We start from the raw sequence: 18,954 nt of genomic DNA on the forward strand, positions 1-18,954 counted from the left end.
GGTCTCCCCAATGATGAATAAATAAATGCCTTTCCAATTAAAGTAGGCTTCCAACAGACACGTGGATGGACTAGGCTCTGTCTTCTGTGGGCACCATATAACAGACCTGCCTAGGAGGTTGTGAGGCCTTGAAATGCTAATGTTTCCAAATTCTACCCCATGAATACCTTCTTAACTATGGTGTCATTTTGGCCTCTGGAGGAATTCTAGATACAGGCAATCAGTTTCTTCTCTGTCCTATCCCAATGTGGAAAACTGTTTCATTCACAGTCTTGAAGAGGAAGCTTACTATACAACATGATTTGCTTTTGGCCACAGGTAGTTGAAACAGATGTGGATACTTGTACCAAACTGGGTCAGTCCAAAGGGTCAGTGAACACAGGGAGCTGAACTGGAAGGCCAGTGGCCTTGGAGTCTGCGCGATCCCCTTGAGGGCAGCCAGGACAGCTCAGGTGAGCCCCAGTGAATGAGCAGAAATACAAGTCCACACAGCATCAAAGATGGATACAGGTGAGGTACTCTCTTCCAAGCCCTCTGAATTCAGCATCATGGTCTTCGATGTCACTCTGGTTCATCCAGCTGTTCCGCACACACCTAGCCACTTCCAGCTCAATTTTTACATCTTATTGTTTGTAATTTGTGGAGTCTTGTTGAAGGAGTGTTTCTCCAGCCCTAGGTCACAAAGTTATCTCTTACATCTACTTTAGAGTTTTACTTTTCACTTTAGGTTTATATTCTTCTGAAGTCCAACTTCATGTATGACAAAATGTTATATTTGAACTTTTTTTTTCATGTGGACAGTCAGTATTCCAAATACCATCTATCCAACAATTCTTTATTTTTCCATAGTGTTGTAGGTACATTAAAAAAGTTAAATCTTAAGTTCCTATGTAAACATAGGTTTGTATTTTATTTTATTTTTAGACAATGAAAAAGTGCTTTATTGTGCCCTTTGAATCAAGTTTCAGGCTATGAAAGGTCATTCTCAAGTAGGGGTACACAATTCTCCTTTCCTTGACTTTTCCTCCATCTTTTTATTGTTTAGATTTTATTTATTTACTTTTAGAGAGAGGGGAAGGGAGGGAGAAAAAGAGGTAGAGAAATATCAACGTGTGAGAGATACAATTGGTTGCTTCTCACATGCCCCCAACTGGGGATCTGAGCTACAAAATGATCTGCAGATCTGCTAGTTGTTCTGGGCTTGGGGCTGCCCAGGCAAGGCCAAGCTGTGACCCAAGGCTGGCTGCCACTAGTGCTTGTCTTAGAGCCACTTAACCAGAAGCCTGAGGAGCATTGAGGCAGATGCTGCTTGTTTTGAGAGATTTTGGAAATGTCTGAAGCATGAGCCAAGACAGGCCATTTGCAGGGATAAATCACTGGAAACAGCTTGGATGGGCCCTCAAGGTGAGTGGAGCAGAGTCTCAGGGAGAACAGCGTGAGCCATATTAATGGGATTAGATATGATGCCCAACTGCCAGACAATTTAGTTCCTCCTCATATGTCCCTGATTCCTTTCAAGCTGCTGCCCCAGTGCTGAAAATCAGAGGGAGTGAGTCTGAATAGGTCCTTGCATGAGCCCTTTAAGAGGAACTGCCTGGGACTTTAGAAGGCCTCTGTCTCACTCAGTCACAATCAGCACTGGTTTTTACAACCAGAAGTTATGGGGACTTCTCTTTCTAGTACTGGAACCCTGGGCTGGGGGTGGGGGCTGGTGTGGGGCTGGAACCCTCATTCCTCAAGGGTGACCTCTGCCGCTGAGATCCCTCCTGATTTTTATCTGCCACATGTGGGTATGGGACTAGCCTGTTCTGCATCTCCACTCCTCCTATCAGTCTCACTGTGGCTTCTTCTTTTAATCTGTAGTTGTAGGACTTCTATTCAGTTAGATTTCAAGTGGTTCTGAATGACTTAGTTGCAATTTAGATGTGGTTGTGAAAGTCCTTGAGTATCTCATTTATCTATGTCACCACCTCAAATGGAAGCCCATTACCATTTTATTGTTTTATACAAAAAAAATATATAAGACATATATGAAGACTTTTAAGAAAAAATATATAAAGGACAGCATTACTACTCAGATTATGAAATAGAGTATTGCCATTACCTTAGAAGTTCCTGTTAACTTTTCCTCAACACATCCCTCTTCATCCTTACTTCCTTGTTTTTATATTTATCATTATTCCCTTGCTTTCCTTATAGAATGTCAACATTCCTTAATTAAATGGGTGGTCTAATATCATTTTTTAAAGTTTTTATTTATTTATTCTTAGAGAGAGGGGAAGGGAGGGAGAAAGAGAGTGAGAGAAAGATCTATATGTAAGAGAACGATTGATCAGTTGCCTCTCACATGCAACCTGTCTGGGGACCTGGTCCGCAATGCAGGCATGTGCCCTGACCAGGAATTGAAACGGCGACCTTTTGCGTTGCAGAACAATGCCCAACCAACTGAGTTATACTGGTCAGGGCTAATATCACTTTTTAAATGTATGCTGTCTTATAACATGGACTCTGTCTTTTCAGCGCATGAAATCTATTTTCTTACCATACACTGTACCTAATCCTCTGCTTCATATTTTTAGATTTTTGCTAGCCAGCACTTCACTTAAAGGTACTCATTTCTGAATTAGTTAGGGTGAGCAAATTGCTGTAACAAATGTATAACCACCTGAATTAAATAGAAGTTTATTTCTTGTTCACATACAGTACTGAAATCTTATATTACTTGACAGGTTAAGAGGTCTACAGGGTGCCTAGGGACTCAGTTTCTATCATGGTAACCCCAGGGTTGCCTGTCTCTATTCCAATGAGCTGCAAGTAAAAAAAAAAAAAAGAAGAAGATAGGAATGCCATGGGGGAACTTTTTACTGGTTAGGCCTGGGAAAGGTGACATCATCTCTTCACATTACATTGACTATGATATAATCATACCTAATATTATAATATGGGTGTGGCTTAGGGCAACTGGAAAATGTAGTCTAAAAAAAAATGTTGTCTCTGGCTAGGTAGATATTTCCTGTGACAACTCTATACTGTTTTTTATCGTGGCTGTACCAATTTACATTCCCACCAACAATTTACAGAAATTCCCATTTTCTCCATATCATTGCCAACACTTGTTACCTTTGTCTTTTTGATAATAGCTATTCTAACAGGTGTGAGGTAATATCTCATTGTTATTTTGATGTACTTCCTTAATGATTAGTAATATTGAGCGCCTTTTCATATACCTGTGGGCCATACATACTAATGCATGTCCCCTTTTGAGCAATGTCTATTTAAATACATTGCCCACTTGTAAATAGAGTGGTTTGTTTTGTTTTGCTGTTGAGTTGTATGAGTTTCAGGCATTTTTTAAAAAAGTAAACTAAAACAGTGATTATAAAATGGGACCCAGCCCTGATCTGTGTGGCTCGGTTGGTTGGGTGTCGTCCCGCAAACTGAAAGTTTGCCAATCAATGTTTCTCTCCCTTTCTCCCTCCCTTCCCCTCTACTTAAAAATAAATAAATAATACCTTTTAAAAAATTGGGGCCCAAAGAATTGACTTGATATGCAATTCAATAGGACTAAAGTCCTTTTTTTTCTTTTTATATATAACTTACATTTGAAGTATAACTTACATTAAATTTACCTACTGTATGCAGTAATATTTAGTATTTATAAAGTTGTACAACTGTCACTCATCTTGTTTTAGAAGACTACCATCACTCCAAAAAGGATTTTTGAACCTATTTATAGTTAATCTTTGCTTCTACTCCTAGCCCTAAGCAACCATTGATCAGCCTTCTGTCTATAAATTTGCCTTCTCTGGACAGTTCATCTAACAAAATTATACAACAGGAATGAGTCTTATCTATTCTTTAAGACCCTAGATTAAACATATTTTCTTACCTCCCCCATCCCATCACCTTCTTCATCTCTTCAGTTAGAAACAATCTTTTCTATCTCTGACCTCCCACAACACATTGTCTCTTTCTATAACCCAAATTGTTTTCTCTTGTCACTTAATTACATAGCTCATTTATATCAGCAGAACCTGCACATTAATAATGTCTGTATCTCCCCTGGTATTCTTACCCAGGGTCCTGGTCAATGAATATATTTGCTGAATTGGGATAGAGTCCTTTTTGTGTGTGATTTTTGTGTTCCTGCCATTAGGTGACTGAGCTCAAACCTTGTAGTACAAAAAAATCCCAGGTATTAAAGTAAAGAGGATCTGGGGTCTGTAACTTATCATTTATTTGTTGAGTAAATGTTCAACAAGAAGTCTATCTTATCCTCTGCTGTGTAACAACCTTGAGTTAACATGCTATGAGGTGCAATAATATAGACAACCAAAGAAACATTTTTTTATTGCTTCTATATGAAACTTTTCTTTTAAATAGGAAATTCTGTATTGACCTCTTCGATGCACGCATTGATATTGCAGAAGGAAGCCTTTCATTAAGAGTCTGAACCTTAGTTATTAATTAGTAAGCATTTACAAATTATTGTGCAGAGCATTTTGTGATGGTGTTAATCAATGGCATTGCCTAGTAGGTGTATAGGGGTTACTTATGCTCCAGAATTAATATTTGAAAGGTTAACTTTTTTTGAAAAGCAGACAACAGTGGTGACTTTTAGATTCTTTCTCTCTCTAAGGGTTAACAGAATAAAATGAACTGTAGGTCTCTCACAGCAATATAAAATAGTTTGACTGGATACTGTCATGGAACAAAGTCTGTATTAATCTGAAATCTCTTGCTGATAAATTCTTCCAAAGTTTTCTGGAAAATTTCTAGTCAATGAGATGCTAAGTAGAGCATCTGATTGGCTCACAGCAGGGTGAGAACTACTTTTTTTGTTTGTTTTCTTATTAAGTGTTGCGTGTATGTGTAGGAAGAGTAGGATGAGCCAAATGAAACTATAGTATATAAAAGTATAGGTAATATTATGAAAATAACGAGTCTAATGGGAAACTATATAGTAGAATATCAGAGACTTTCTTTAGTTTCTATTTTGGTATTAGGAAATATTTCCTGTTTGACAGACCTCACTAACCCTAACTTGCACTAAAGAATTACCTCCCTTGATTTTAGCTTACAGAAGAAAAATTTGATATTAAATCAAGATCGTTGAGGTTTTCGTCGTTTTGTTGCCTAAGAATTTGTTTTGAAATTTGTCCATGAGATTGTATCACAACATTCCTGTTTAGATTGCTCCTCTTAGAAATCTTCAAAGATTATTGGCAATTTCCAATTTAGCAGAATGTTGGCAATAATAACTTGCTATACTATGACAATAACCTGTTTCCCTTAGGTCTCTGAAATCAAAAGTGTCCTTAGGTGAGGAAGAGGATGTTCACTATCCTGTACAGTTCAACTGTTCATCTCAGTTTGGAAAACACTTCGGTTATCACACCTGGGAGCGTGGGTGTTTTTCTCTTCCGAACTAAACAAGGATTCAAAGTTTGTTTATTTAAAACAAAGTTCTTCCCGCAAAATCTGTTTTCACACCAAATTACTCAAATCAAGTCCTCTTCCTCTTGTTTCCTCTGCGCTTCCTCTGCTTGCAAGGCCCCTCCCACTCTTCTAAAAACTGGGAAACTCTTACTCATCTTTCGAGATCCAGCCTAAACGTTACTCCAGGGTGGCTTCCTCAAAATGGCAGGCAGAGGCGGCAGAGACTAGTTACTCCCTCACCGCTCCCACAGTCAAGTGGGAGCAACTCAAATGTATGGGATTATCTATCTTCAGGTGGGTCTCGCCCCGAGGCGTGAGTTTCGAGGGAGGAGACCGTGTCTTTTATTTTTATCCTTTTGTATGGTCCAGCACTTGGCACACGCTAGGCTCAGTAAAATTGAACGGCTGAAATATTATCTGGTGATTTTATGCCCACAGGGTGCAATGTCCCATGTAGGTTACTCTCGACGTTCGAGAGGCGGCCCAACTGCAGGAGTTGCAGCTGGCACAGCCGTTCCCGCCAACCCTGCGTTTAAAAACAAACAGCTGTGCACGTTGGGGAATAGAGGGTGGCCCTTTCGACGACAGCCTTTCTTGAATTCCGGCCCGTTAATATCCTTCAGCTGAGCTGGTAAAGGCGCTGTCGGAGTTTGTTCAGTTGAGGAAAACGCTTTCCCTGAACAAAGTCAGGATCCCAAGGTATTTCTGTAACTCTGGGCGGTCCGCTTTTTTTCTAACGGGGCTAGGAAGGCGAAGGAAAAGAGGTGGAATTCAAAGGTTATATATAGGGGGTATAACAGATCACAGCCACTCAGACCCGAGACCAGCTGTTGATCGCCAGTTGACGTCTACAAGGACCAACGCCTTCCAATCGGTAGCGCCAGCATCCCCGCTGAACGCCCACCCTAAGCTGCAGCACCCTCAACTGTCCTCACAGTCAGGGCTCCGCCCACTCCTGGGCTGTGAGCCATTGTTCTCGCGAGAACACAGTTAGCCTCGCCTCTTCGGATTGCGGGCTCTCGCGAGAAGAGGATTAGGAACTGGCCTGCAACCTGCCGGGGCGGCTCTGGTAGCCGCGGCCGTCTGAGTGGCCGTCTCCAGAGACGCCTCTGGAGTGGTCCAGTTGAGGAGGAAGCGGAGGTGTAGCTGGCCTCTGCTTTGGCTTAGGCTCTCCGTGGACGCTCAAGGGGCACTACAGGTTCGGGGGTGACTGGACGCAGCTGGGGAACTCGGTGGGGGCGGTGCCGGAGGCTGGGCTTGGCGGGGGCGAAGGGGGAGGGGGAGGAGGGCGAGTCGGGGCTAGAGAGCTGGGCTCCTGTGATGGTGGTCTGGTCGTCTCGGAACCTGCTAGGGGACCGTGGGTGGGGTTCTGGGCTCCGGTCGCTTGGCACCCAGTTCGGAGAGGCAGGGACGGGGCTTGGGTTCGGCGGTGCTGTTTTTAGGTTGGGAGCCCCAAGGCCTTTCTCCAGGGGTCAAGGCGATACCTTCATCCCTCCTTCTCAGGGCAGAGTAACCCTGTAGCCCGCCCCTTTTCTGTCGTCCCTGGGCTAATGCAGCGACATCCTGATGAGGATACATCACAATAGAGGATAAGGTGGCAAGTAATCTCCCTTTGGGTGAAGAGCAGTGAGACCCTAATGTGCTGCGTGGTTCTATGCTGTGGTAGCATCTCGCATGGTAAAGCTTTGTTTCCCCAAAACTTGCGAAGAAAAACTTTTTTTTTCTTCAGACGCAAGTTTCCCTACACCCTTTATCGTCTGGAAAGCGGTGCGGGGAGGTGAGACATCACTTAGTAATTTGTTAATGTGGGGAGAGTGTGACCATCCGTGGTCCTCACAGATTTCGTACTTTTCTTCTCAGCATTTTGAGTGCTTGATGAAAAGACACTAATCCGGACATCCTAAAGATAGAGCCTCATCTCTTTCTTTGTGTACTTAGCGTACAAAAAATATTTAATTTGTATCTTTAAGAGTCTTCATGCTTATTTAAATTTACAATCAATAAAGCAGCATGGTATATTGATTTTATTTGGACAGTTGGGTACCTTTCCCCAACTACACAAATAGGATCAACATTTTTCAGAGAGAAGGTTGGGGATACATTTTGAATGAAGTAGACAGTGGAAATTCTAGTGAGAGATATATAAGGAATGAAACTATAAGGGCCAAAAAGTATTTCTTTTTTGGAGAGCCCATCCAGGACTAAAGTCCAAGCATTGAAAATGAGGACTGCAGTTGTATTTGAATACAAAACAGAAAGCAGTAGAAAATACTTGGGAGAGAATTTGATGGTGGATTAAGACTCTTAAAGTGTGAGGAGAATTATTTTTCAAGGTCTAAATGTGTTTCATGAATGTTTCTGACATTTCTCAGAGTTTATGACCTAAGTGCTATTGTTATACAGAGAGAGAAAGTGGAAAGGGAGGTTTTGCATGGAGCGTGGTAAGAACATAATGTAGTGTCCAATCAAGAAAGCTTTCAGTGTCTCAGAAATGTTTTTGAGTTCCTTCATCTTTTTTTAAAAAATTAACTCCCAAAAAGCTTTCACATGGGCTTTTTGCTTTATGTATGTCACCCTTCTACCAGTCTGAATTTTTTTCTTTCTCACCCCTCTGAGCCTTGTGAGATTTTTAAATTACTAACTATGAGGTTACAAACAGCCATGGTCTGCTATGTGGCTTTTTACCGTTAGGTAACTTGGTGAAGTTATGCTCCCTTTCAAAGAAATAGTTTGTGGATAGCAAAGTTACATGCCTTCAGATACTAGGCAGATGAAAATAAAAATGAGTGAAAGGCACTGGAGAGTTTATGTCTCATCTAAGAGGGACATCCAGTTCTCAGGTCTACCTGATAAGTGTCCTAGGCGAATATGGGCCTAGTCTTCAGTTTTTTCAAGAGAACACAAGAAATCAGATTTTTGCTTGCAGCCTCTTGATTTTTAAAAATAATAGCAATGAATTAAAACAGCTGAAAATAGCTTCATGTGGCTCAGCCAGACCCCAAACTGCCAATAATTGTATCCTTCTCTTCAGTTTAGGACCTCTTTTATAGGTGAAAATTAATGAATTTTATAATTGAAAAAAAAGATTTAAAGCAGATGTGCCAATTAGTTTGGAATTTCAAACCTTGGATGACTTGGGAAAAATGTCAAGTCTAATTAAAAACAGTAGATAAGTCTAATAGCCAAGTTTAATAACCTTCGAATACAGTAGGACAAATTGAACTGTTACTTATTAACATTTTTACTGGAAATAACTGAAGAAAAGAACAGCCTCTCAGTATTTATGGTTTAATAACTCAGGGTTCTGGGCAAAGGTAATTTAAAGGTATTTTGTAAGAAAATCAATTTATTGAGAAGCCCTTTATTGTACTTGCAATTAATATGTAAAGTTAAATCCAGTAGATCCTCTACATCTCAGCTACAGTTTTGAATGTTTAAATAGAATCAATGGTGTGGAATTCTTGATCCATTTTACTCTAAATAAGATAAGTACTTTAAAAAAAGTCTGCAGTCTGCATCTTTATTTTTTTAGTTTTAAAGTTGTGTATTTATTTATTTATTTGAGTCTAATAGAGAAGCAGCACTGCTGGATTAAGGCCCCCTTCCAACTGTGACAAAGCTGTGTTTTGCTTTTCTGCACCCAGAGTGCTATTGAGTTCCTTTTTAGACTCAGACACTTATTCTAGTTCTTGAAAGGCAAAGAAAAATAGATGTGGTAAAGGAAAAAGATTTTCTTTTTCTTAGTTCTGCTTGAATCTGAATTGAGCATTATGTTTGAGTCTATTAGGCCATGTCAGACTAATATCTACCCTCAGAACATGGAGCAGAAAAAGAAGATATAAGAGATGCCGTCACACTTTGGATGTGCAGGTTTTTCAGAAGAGTTGCCTCTGCCAGTTCCGTTTGTCCTGTCTGGGGTGGGGAATGGGTGAGTGGGAGAGTTGGAAGTGTGCTCTTGGGAGCAGGTCAGCGAACAGAAGTCCTCTGTTTGTAAAGTTACCATTCAGAGAAGTAAAAGCAAAGGTTGTCAGATTTATTTTTTAAAGTACTTATCAACCAGAGTTGGTGGCCTCTGTGGAGGACTTGAGTTAGAGTCCTTAACTCTGTATCTTGGATTGTACTGAGAAACACTGAATTACTATGAGAATATATATGGGCCCTGACTGTGCCAGGTAGAGTTTGATTTGCTGCACCAGTAACATTCTAGTATCAAGGAAAAATTCCGTTTTACCATGAAGGCCAAATTATATTTTTCTCGATGGAATGCTTGCTGCAGGCTTATAAATAACACCTGCAACTAAAGTCTCTCCTGATTGGTTTTAAGAACATTTCTGCAAGGAATAAAATTGGAATTTTATTCCCACATTGTCTTCCCAATGATTGATTTACTGGAAGCAAGCTGGATTCTTGGATTTTATTCCCTGGCTCTTGGGGTGGGGGAAGGGTCATCAGGATGGAAAGAAATGGGATGGGGAGAGTGATGTGAAAGTCATTCACGTGCCTCTTTCTTACATTGTCCATTAAAACATTGATTTGAGTTAACTAGTTTTTCTTGCGTGAAGAATAGGTACTTTCGTAGATTAAACACAGTGCCTTATACATAGTAGAGCTTAATGATATTTGTGGGATTGAATCCTGGTGGATTAAACCACATTTGCCTATTAGTGTGAAGTACTTTAATCACATAACCTGTTTTGTACTTAGTTGAACTGGGGGGAATAGGAGTTTAGACGTCAGACCTAAGAAAGAAGTGGACTGGAGGATGTAGAGAGCAAGGTGATGGTCTTCTGTGGTATAAGGGTGAGAGGAGGCTAGGTGAGGGCAAGAGTTTTGAAAACGAAGACAAAATGGTTAAATACCTTTTTATCTACTGTGCTTGTTCTATAGAAAGCTCTACCTTTTACAACTAAATTGATTGTAACTCATGCAGAGATTACATAGAACATTGATTTTTAATCAAGACTACTTTGGAAATTTGCAGCCTTGAATTTCTTTGAAGCCCGGTCTTTACAGGTCAAGCTAGTCTAATATCTCTTCATCAAATCCCTGCCTCTCTGGTATAGGAAGTGAAACAGGAGGAGATTATGTTTGTGAGGTGTTCCTGTTTAAGAATTTTAAAAACATTCTGAAGAATCTGTTGTATATTTGTGAAGGTTATGTTTGTTCAGGGAGAGCCATCACTTTCCTCTGGGCATGTTTCTATCCTGACTTGTAAAGGAGGAAGAACTTTCTAATAAGTAATATACCTCCTTCTTGTACACCCCCCCCCCCCAGTTGCCTTCACAAAGGAGGGTTAAGTGAGGTTAGGAGAAGGTTTTGAGTATCTTTTTTTTTGAGTATGCTTTTGCTCAGTGCCTTCCGGTTCTATTTTTGGAACTCCCAATTCTTAGGATACACCTTTCTCTACTTTGAATGGTAAATTTATGAGTAGGCTGGACCCTGTTAGGGATAAGCAGCAAATGGAACATCCACAGTTCTAAGTTTAATTAACAATTGAAATTAATAGGAGGTTTTTTTGGTCACTGGTTTCAACTGTGTTTTTATTTTTATCTGACTTTTTAATTATTTTGTTTCTTTTTTGGCTATGACCCATAGTAATGGAGGAAAAGGTAGTTAGAGATGTTTATTAATGGAGGTAGAACTACAAAATATTTTTTCTCTTCTTAGATAGAGTGTTTATAAGGGTTCAAGCTAATGTGCCTTTCTGTGGTTTACTTTGGCATCCTTGACATTAAGAACTACCTTGCTTAGCAGGTAACAATCTAGAACTCAGAGATGGAAGGTAAGCAATCAGAATTCAAAGAGATCCTCTCTGGGAGAGGATGAAGAGGTTGGTAAATGTTAGTTGTAGGCAGTGGGAATGAGAAACTTTGATGTGAGAGAAACATGAATGGGTTGCCTCTTACATACGCCCCAACCAGAGACCAGCCTGCAACCCAGGCATGTGCCCTGACCTGGAATCCAACCGGCAACTTTTTGCTTCGTGGGGTGACACTGAACCAACTGAACCACGTTGGTCAAAATGCCTTTTCCATCTTCATTAAGCACTTATCATGCAGTGTGGCTGTAATATGCAGTGTGAGGTGCAACAGCAAAACTAGCATAAATTTCTTTTTCCTTCTCTCCAATTTCACAGATAGAAGGTTTTGTTCTTATGGTAGATTTCAGCAATCTCAGCATACAATTTTTTCTTTTTACCGAGAACGTTCACGTTTTCACTGAAAGAAGTACTTTACGGTTTCTCTTTGGCATACGTATCTGAATTGCCAGCATCACTACTCTTGCACTTTGGGGCCATTAAGTAAAATAAAGGTTACTTGAACACAAGCACTGCAATACAGCCTTTCTGGTCATTGAGAAGGCTACTACTAAGTGACTAATGGGCAGATAGTGTGTACAGTTTGGCTCTGCTGGGCAGAGGCTGATTCACGTTTCAGATGGAATGGAGCAGGATAGTGAGAGATTTCATTATGCTACTCAGAATGATGCACAATTTAAAATTTATGAATTTCTGAAATTCTTCCATTTAATAGTTTGGATTGGGTATTATTGCTGGTAGCTGAAACCATGGAAGGCAAAACTACAGATAAAGAGAGGACTACTGTACTTGAAAAGAGGAAAGTTTCTATGTCAGATATGTGGTCTTCCATCACAGTAGTAGATTTCTGAAGATTGTAACATGCCAAAAGATTATCTATGCCAATAAAAACATTATTCTTTACCCTTAACATTTTAATTATTTTTTTCTGTTTCAAATGTAAGATATCTGATAGCATGGCATTTAGTTTCATCTTTGTAGTTGAGTGATCTATTAGTATTTTTGGTCACAAACTGAAATTAACATTTAGTATTTGGGGGTGAGATTCTGTCATAGTGAGTCACCAATTGCAGTATTACTTGATTAGAAACTATGAATGACACTTTTCTAAGTTCATTTTAAGTTGTAATCATACTTTTCTGCTTGGATTACCTTATTTGGGGTCACTGAGATCTGGATTTAAAGCCAACTTTTAGCTTTATGACATAAAAGTTATTACTTAACCTTTGTGAACCTTTGTTTCCTTACATGAAAAATAGAGATAGAACATAATTGTCAGGAGATTAAGAATGAAATGAAATAAAATGTATAAAAGGGCTATGTAAATGATAAAATACGTATAACTTGTTAGTACTTTGTTCTTATTTATGCTTAGAAAATAGCATTCTGGCCAGCGATCTTGGAACACATCTATCAGATAAATTTACATTTACATCTAGCTGTTTGATTTGGAGGGAACAAATTCAAAATGTAGTATTTATAGACTTGCTAGCATGACTCTTCTATTGTAAATTACAAAGGCTTTTTTTTTCTTTTTTTTAAATTCTAGTCAACACAAAACAGTAGGAAGTTCTTTTTCATGCTGGCCATCCATTGACTGATACCTAGTATTCTATGTAATTTGAATGCCAGGTGGAATAGTAGAAAAAAGGGAAGGGAGAATAGATTGAGGAGAGAGATGGTGTGGGATATTAAAAATCAAATATAGGGTACTGTAATCTAATTCTAAAACATAAAACCATTTTATTTTTTGAATTTGGGACTGTCATTGCTAGTAGCAGATGAGTAGAAAATTATTCTGAGTTTTCTATTTGTAGACCACATTAAATGTTGTGTTATAAATAAGTTTTATCGATTCCCAGTCAGGGCACATGACTAGGTTGCACATCAGGTCCCCAGTTGGGGACACGTGAGAGGCAGCCACACAGTGATGTTTCTCTCCCTCTCTTTCTCCTTTCCCTGCTCTCTAAAAACAAACAAATAAATAAATAAATTGTTTTAAAAATTTTATTAAAAAAAGTTTTAGAGCTCAGATGCCTGAAAAAGAATCTCAGGTACAAGATTGTGCAACAGAACGTTTTTATAATTTTTTAAAATTCATGGATAGCCATACAAATAGTGCAGATTTATTTTAAAGGTAATTATTTCATTCAGGGCAGTTGGCTTTATACAATGCAGCACTGAGCTTGATTTTTCTCACATCTAGAAAGTAAGCAATACAATCTATTTTATCTTTTTTGCCTCTTCATTTGTTAATTTGGTTTGCTTAAAGAAGTTCCTATGAGATGAATAACTGGGGGGCACTGTTCTTTTCTTCCTGTTGAACAGTCTAAATTGCTGAAGTTTCTCTTTTAAAAGAGAATATTTAGTTATTAGAGACTAGTGGGATTATAAAACCATAATACTGAAAGTACTTTAAAATCACTGATCCTCTGATTTTTGGAAGGGAAAACTAAAGTTCAGATTAAATCCCTCTTACCTGATTTTCATAAAAGGTATTGAGACTAGACTACAGGTCTCCAAGTCTCTTGATTCTGAGTGGTTTATTCCAGTGATCTCCTAGTGGGTTGCATGTACTTCTGGGAGTGTATGAAAAACGTGTTCATTGTGCCATGTGAAGAAAACAAATAGAACTTCCATTTACACTTATTTTAGTATTTTATTCCTTCTTGATTTTCTTTTTTTTGTGTATATGTAGTATATACATAGTTAACTGGTGTGACAGTATATGTGCATTATTTATACACATATATGCAGCTGTTCAAGTTAGATGAACTCAAAACATGGAAAGGGAAAAATATATTTTAGAAGAAAAGTGGTATGACATCTCTGATCATCTTTTCTGTAGTGAATGATATTTAGCAGTAGCCTTGAATGCTTATTGATTTTGAAATTGTTTTACAATGAGTACTTAAAAAATTACTTATAAAAGTAGATTTTTTGAGTAATATAAAAAAGTATAGATCAAAGAAAAAAATGGAATCGTAATTCATGACCCAGTGGTTATTACTTTTAAGTCACAAATGCATACACGCACAAACCCAGAATTGGGATTCTTCTGTATGTAATTACTTAAAATTTTCATTTTGAAAGATTAAAAGAAAATTGAAAAATATAACAGTGATTTTCAACCCTTTTCATCTCCTGGCACACATAAACTAATTACTAAAATTCTGCGGCACACCAAAATATGTTCTGCCTGTCTGACAAAAAAAAAATAAGTATAATTTTGATTCATTCACACTAGATGGCTATTATTGTGTTGGTTTTTGTCATTTTTTTATTTGACACTCTATGAGAAAAGAGGTCAGTGCCCCTGACTAAATAGTCAGGTATTGCGTGTTTAAAAATTCTTGCAGCACACCTGTTGAAAATCACTGATGTGACAGATAATTAGATTTAAAAATTAGCATTCTTTCCCTCCTCCTTCACCTTCTCTCTTTTCACTTCCCCTTCTCCCACTTGCCATAAATGCTTTGATAAACATACTTTCCTAGTTTAAAATTTTAAAAGTAAGGGTTTTATCTATGATAACCTCCAAGTTTTAACATTTACAGTCAGTCCTACAAGCTTGAGTTGCGAATTTCCTTGTATGTACTTTAGCTGTCCCTGGTTATTATTAAACAAATCGACAAATCTTTGACAGTTTGATAAGTTAAACATCTCAGATTTAACTTGGGTTTCTTATATTACTAGTGAGGTCGAATATTTCTTTTTTTCCTATTTTTTTGGCTACTAGTGTTCTTTTTGTAAATAGTTTGTGAACTTCGGTCTTTTTTTGTACCATCATATTCAGATTTTAAAGTATGGATTTATAACCATTCCTTATATATTTAAGATTTTAATCCTTTGTTTTGTATGTATTATAAAAATTGTTTTTACAGTTTTTCATTTTTCTTCTGTAGTTTGAATTTTTATGTGGTCTTTTCTAATACTTCTTGAAAGCTGGTCTGTAGGTTCTTCATCTGATCCCTGATGAAGTTTTCATGGCCTTTGTTGAGGATGTTGGCTTGCTTAAAGTGGCTGGCTGCACATTCCTGTTTTTCATACTAACATTCTTTGTCTTAGCAATGTTTTTCTTTGATTTGAGTCAGGGAAATGTCCACTTATATTTTTTTCTTGTTTTTTTGATGGTTTTATGTTCTACTTTGAATTTTTTAATAATGTGGAATTTGGGAGAGATAAAATATGAAGAGGAAAGAATCTTCTGCTCAAATTGTTGACCAATTAATTCTTTAGAACCTATCTAACCAACCTTGACTGTATAATGTATCTATTTATATTCATGACTTGAAATGCTAGCCATTAACACTTTTTAGTTTCTGGGTATAGCATTTTGATGGATCGTGTATTAAATTTGAGGGGCAGTATAGTAGAGTGAGAAAACACTGAATTTGACTATAGAGACCTGTATCTGAGTCCTAATTTATTTATTAGCTAAGTGATGTTAGGAAAATAATATAATCCCTTTAAGCCAGTTTCCCAGTTTTTAAGAAGGGATCACCTCCTGTGTCTTGTAGGATTGATATGTAGATTAGCATAGATAATAAAAGGGTGGGCAAAAGTAGGCTTACAGTTAGTTGTGAGTATGCAAGACAGAGTTTATTCTTGTATTATTATTATTAATTTGCATTACAACTGTAAACCTATTTTTGCCAACCCCGTACATATGAAAATCCAACTTATTATCTAAGGCAGTGGTTCTCAGCCTTCCTAATGCAGTTCCACATGTTGTGGTGAGCCCCAACCATAAAATTATTTTCGTTACTACTTCATAACTGTAATTTTGCTACTATTATGAATTGTAATGTAAATATCTGATATCCAAGATGTATTTTCATTGTTACAAATTGAACATAATTAAAGCATAGTGATTAACCACAAAAACAACATGTAATTATATATGTGTTTTCCGATTGTCTTAGGTGACCCCTGTGAAAGGGTCGTTTGACCCCCAAAGGGATCGCAGCCCACAGGTTGTGAACCGCTGATCTAAAGGCTTCCTGAATTAGATGCTAGCATGTAGTCCCTATGCTTCCCTCCTGCTTGAAATTCTCACTGAATATTTAGCTGTAGTTCACTTAACGTTGAGGAATATTTCTCATCTACCACCAGTGTGGTAACTTTCTAAAGGAAGATGGCTTGACCTTACTCTTCAGGAACCCATTCTGATACTCACTGGTCATTGCTCACTGTTCTATACAGTAGTATTTAATAAGAGGCAAATGCATTTGAATGACATGGCAACTATTTTCATTGCTGCTAAATCTGCAGTTACATGCATAGTGTACATCTACTGTTTCCCTTATTTAAACAAAACCAAAGAACCGTAAAGTGGTACAATTTAGAACATAGTAGTAGGCCTTTAATTTATTTAGGATATATAAATTATTACATATTTCAAATATCAAAGCTGCATAAAAAGAATACTCATAAGTCTTGCTTACATCTGTATTATTCTCACACCATTCCACCCTGTCCCTGTAAGTAATCTTTTCTATCAGTGTCTTATTTACCCTTCTAGAGTTTTTTTTTAAAAACAGATTTATGTATATTTGTATTTATATGTGCATGCATATGTTTATTTGATTTATTCACGGAAAGCAAACTGTACTGCTTGTTCTGTACCTGTTCTTTTTTTCTTTTTTTTTTTTACCTAATAATATATCTTGGATCTAAGTCCATATTAATACATGAGGTTCTTCCTTATTCTTTTTTATAGATGCATAGTATTTCATTGTATGGACGTATCATAGTTTACTTATTTAGTCTCTTTGTATGCAGTTCATATTGTTTTTAGTCTTTTACCATTACAATAATGCCACAGTGAATACATTTTGATACTTTGTTTAGTATTTGTACAGTTGTATCTTCAGTGTAGATTCTTAGACTGGTAAATGTGTTATTTTGTTAAATGTTGCAAAATTCCTCACCACAGGGGTTATGCCACGTTGTATATTTTATTAGCAGTGTATGAGAATGTGGAGAATGTCTTTTTCTCCAGTCTCGAATAGAGTATATGGATAAAATTGGAGGTGTTAGAAAAAGATGAAGGTGTTAATTTGCATTTCTCTTATGAGATAAGTTGAGCATATTTTTCTGAAAATTGAAAGTTCTTTTGTGCATTCTCTATTTTTGGGGGGTGTCTCCCCCCATTTATTTATTTAAATTATTATTTATTGAATTTGTAGGTGTGACATTGGTTAATAAAATAATATAGGTTTAAAGTATACAATTCTATAAAACATCATCTGTGTATTGTATTGTGTGTTCACCACCCAATCTCCCCTCTCTAAAGGGCTCTTGGTGTAGTATAAAATATTTGTTTTTTGTTTATTTCTGCTTTTTGCAATGAAAGGTGTTTAGTTTTATATAGTCAGATAAAAAAAGCTTTTTCTTCTAGGTTCTAAAGGATAGCACTCATTCTTTCCCCTTGGGATTTGAATGATTTCAATTTTTACTTTTAGATAACTAATGCATTTGGAGTTTACCCTAGTGTATGTGTGAGGTACAGATTTAAATTTATGCTTTCCCAAATGTTTATTCAGTTCTTATGGTACATTTATTAGTGTCCTTTCCTCAGATGATTTGAGAAACCACTTTATCATATTTCAAAATTTCTTATATTTTAGGGACCTATTCCTGGACCTTTTATTCTGTTCCGCTGTTACTTCTGTCTGTTAATGTATCAGTATCACAGACTTTTAATTTAAAAAATAAGCTTTAGTGATCTTTGAATAAAGAAAAGTTTTACTTTTTCCCTCAGTTGGTGTGGCTCAGTGGATTGAGTGCCGGCCTGAGAACCAAAGGGTCACTGGTTTGATTCTCAGTCAGGGCACATGCCTGGGTGGCAGGCTAGGTCCCTAGTTGGGGACACACGAGAGGCAACCACACATTGATGTTTCTCTCCCTCTCTTTCTCCCTCCCTTTCCCTCTCTCTGAAAATAAATAAATAAAACTTTAAAAAAAGAAAAGAAAAGGAAAGTTTTATTAGAATGGAGCTAGGACTTTCAGTCAAGATGAAGGTGTAGGTAGACACTCTTACCTCCTTGCACAACCATGGAAAGAATTACAAACAGATCTCAATAGAAGATAACACCCAGAACCATCAGAAAATTGAGCAGTATAGAAGTCTGACAACAAAGGATTTAAAGAAGCTGCATTCATCTAGATGGGTAGGAGGGGCAGAGTTGTGGAGATGGGGTGAAAAGGCAGTGTGCCTCGGATAAGTGTCAGCAGCGGAACATAGAGTCCCACATAAACATATGGTAGATAAAAATTGGGAGGGATACCCTGGGAGCGAGCGATCCCGGCCACAGGCCAGACCACACAGCCCAGGGTTCCAACACTGGGAAGATGAATCCCCATTACCTCTGGCTGTAAAAACCAGTGGGGGTTCGGGTGTGGGAGAAACTGCTAGATTTTTGCCACTCAAAGGGCCCACTTGGTCTTAGAATGTATGCAAAACCCAGGGCAGCAACTGGTAGGGCGCTAATAACATACAGGAAATGGGTGAAGTGAATAGAAACAGGAGGAGTGCCGGATGTATTGCCAGAAGCCAAGCCACAGAATTGTCCCCTCTTTGAGGCCCCCTATCACAAACAGCCACAAAGTGGTGAAGCGGGTGGCTCCATCCTGGCAATTACCTAAGGCTCCACACCACACAATTTACAGGTGCCTTTGCTACATAGGCCATG

At 37.9% G+C, this 18,954-nt stretch overlaps 1 protein-coding gene across 3 annotated transcripts in view; it reads left to right on the plus strand.

Annotated features, from left to right (window-relative positions):
• Nucleotides 1–6,458: 6,458 nt before the first annotated feature.
• Nucleotides 6,459–18,954, plus strand: part of BTBD10 (BTB domain containing 10) — an 84,263-nt gene continuing 71,767 nt past the window's right edge. For all 3 annotated transcript variants that reach the window (XM_090263840.1, XM_090263826.1, XM_090263833.1), the window contains exon 1: nucleotides 6,459–6,637. The gene's annotated coding sequence lies outside the window, so the exon portion shown is untranslated. The remainder of the gene's footprint in view (nucleotides 6,638–18,954) is intronic.

This window comes from Furipterus horrens, unplaced genomic scaffold, assembly GCF_987537825.1.
Source record: "Furipterus horrens unplaced genomic scaffold, mFurHor1.1.pri manual_scaffold_2, whole genome shotgun sequence".
Taxonomy (NCBI): Eukaryota; Metazoa; Chordata; class Mammalia; order Chiroptera; family Furipteridae; genus Furipterus; species Furipterus horrens.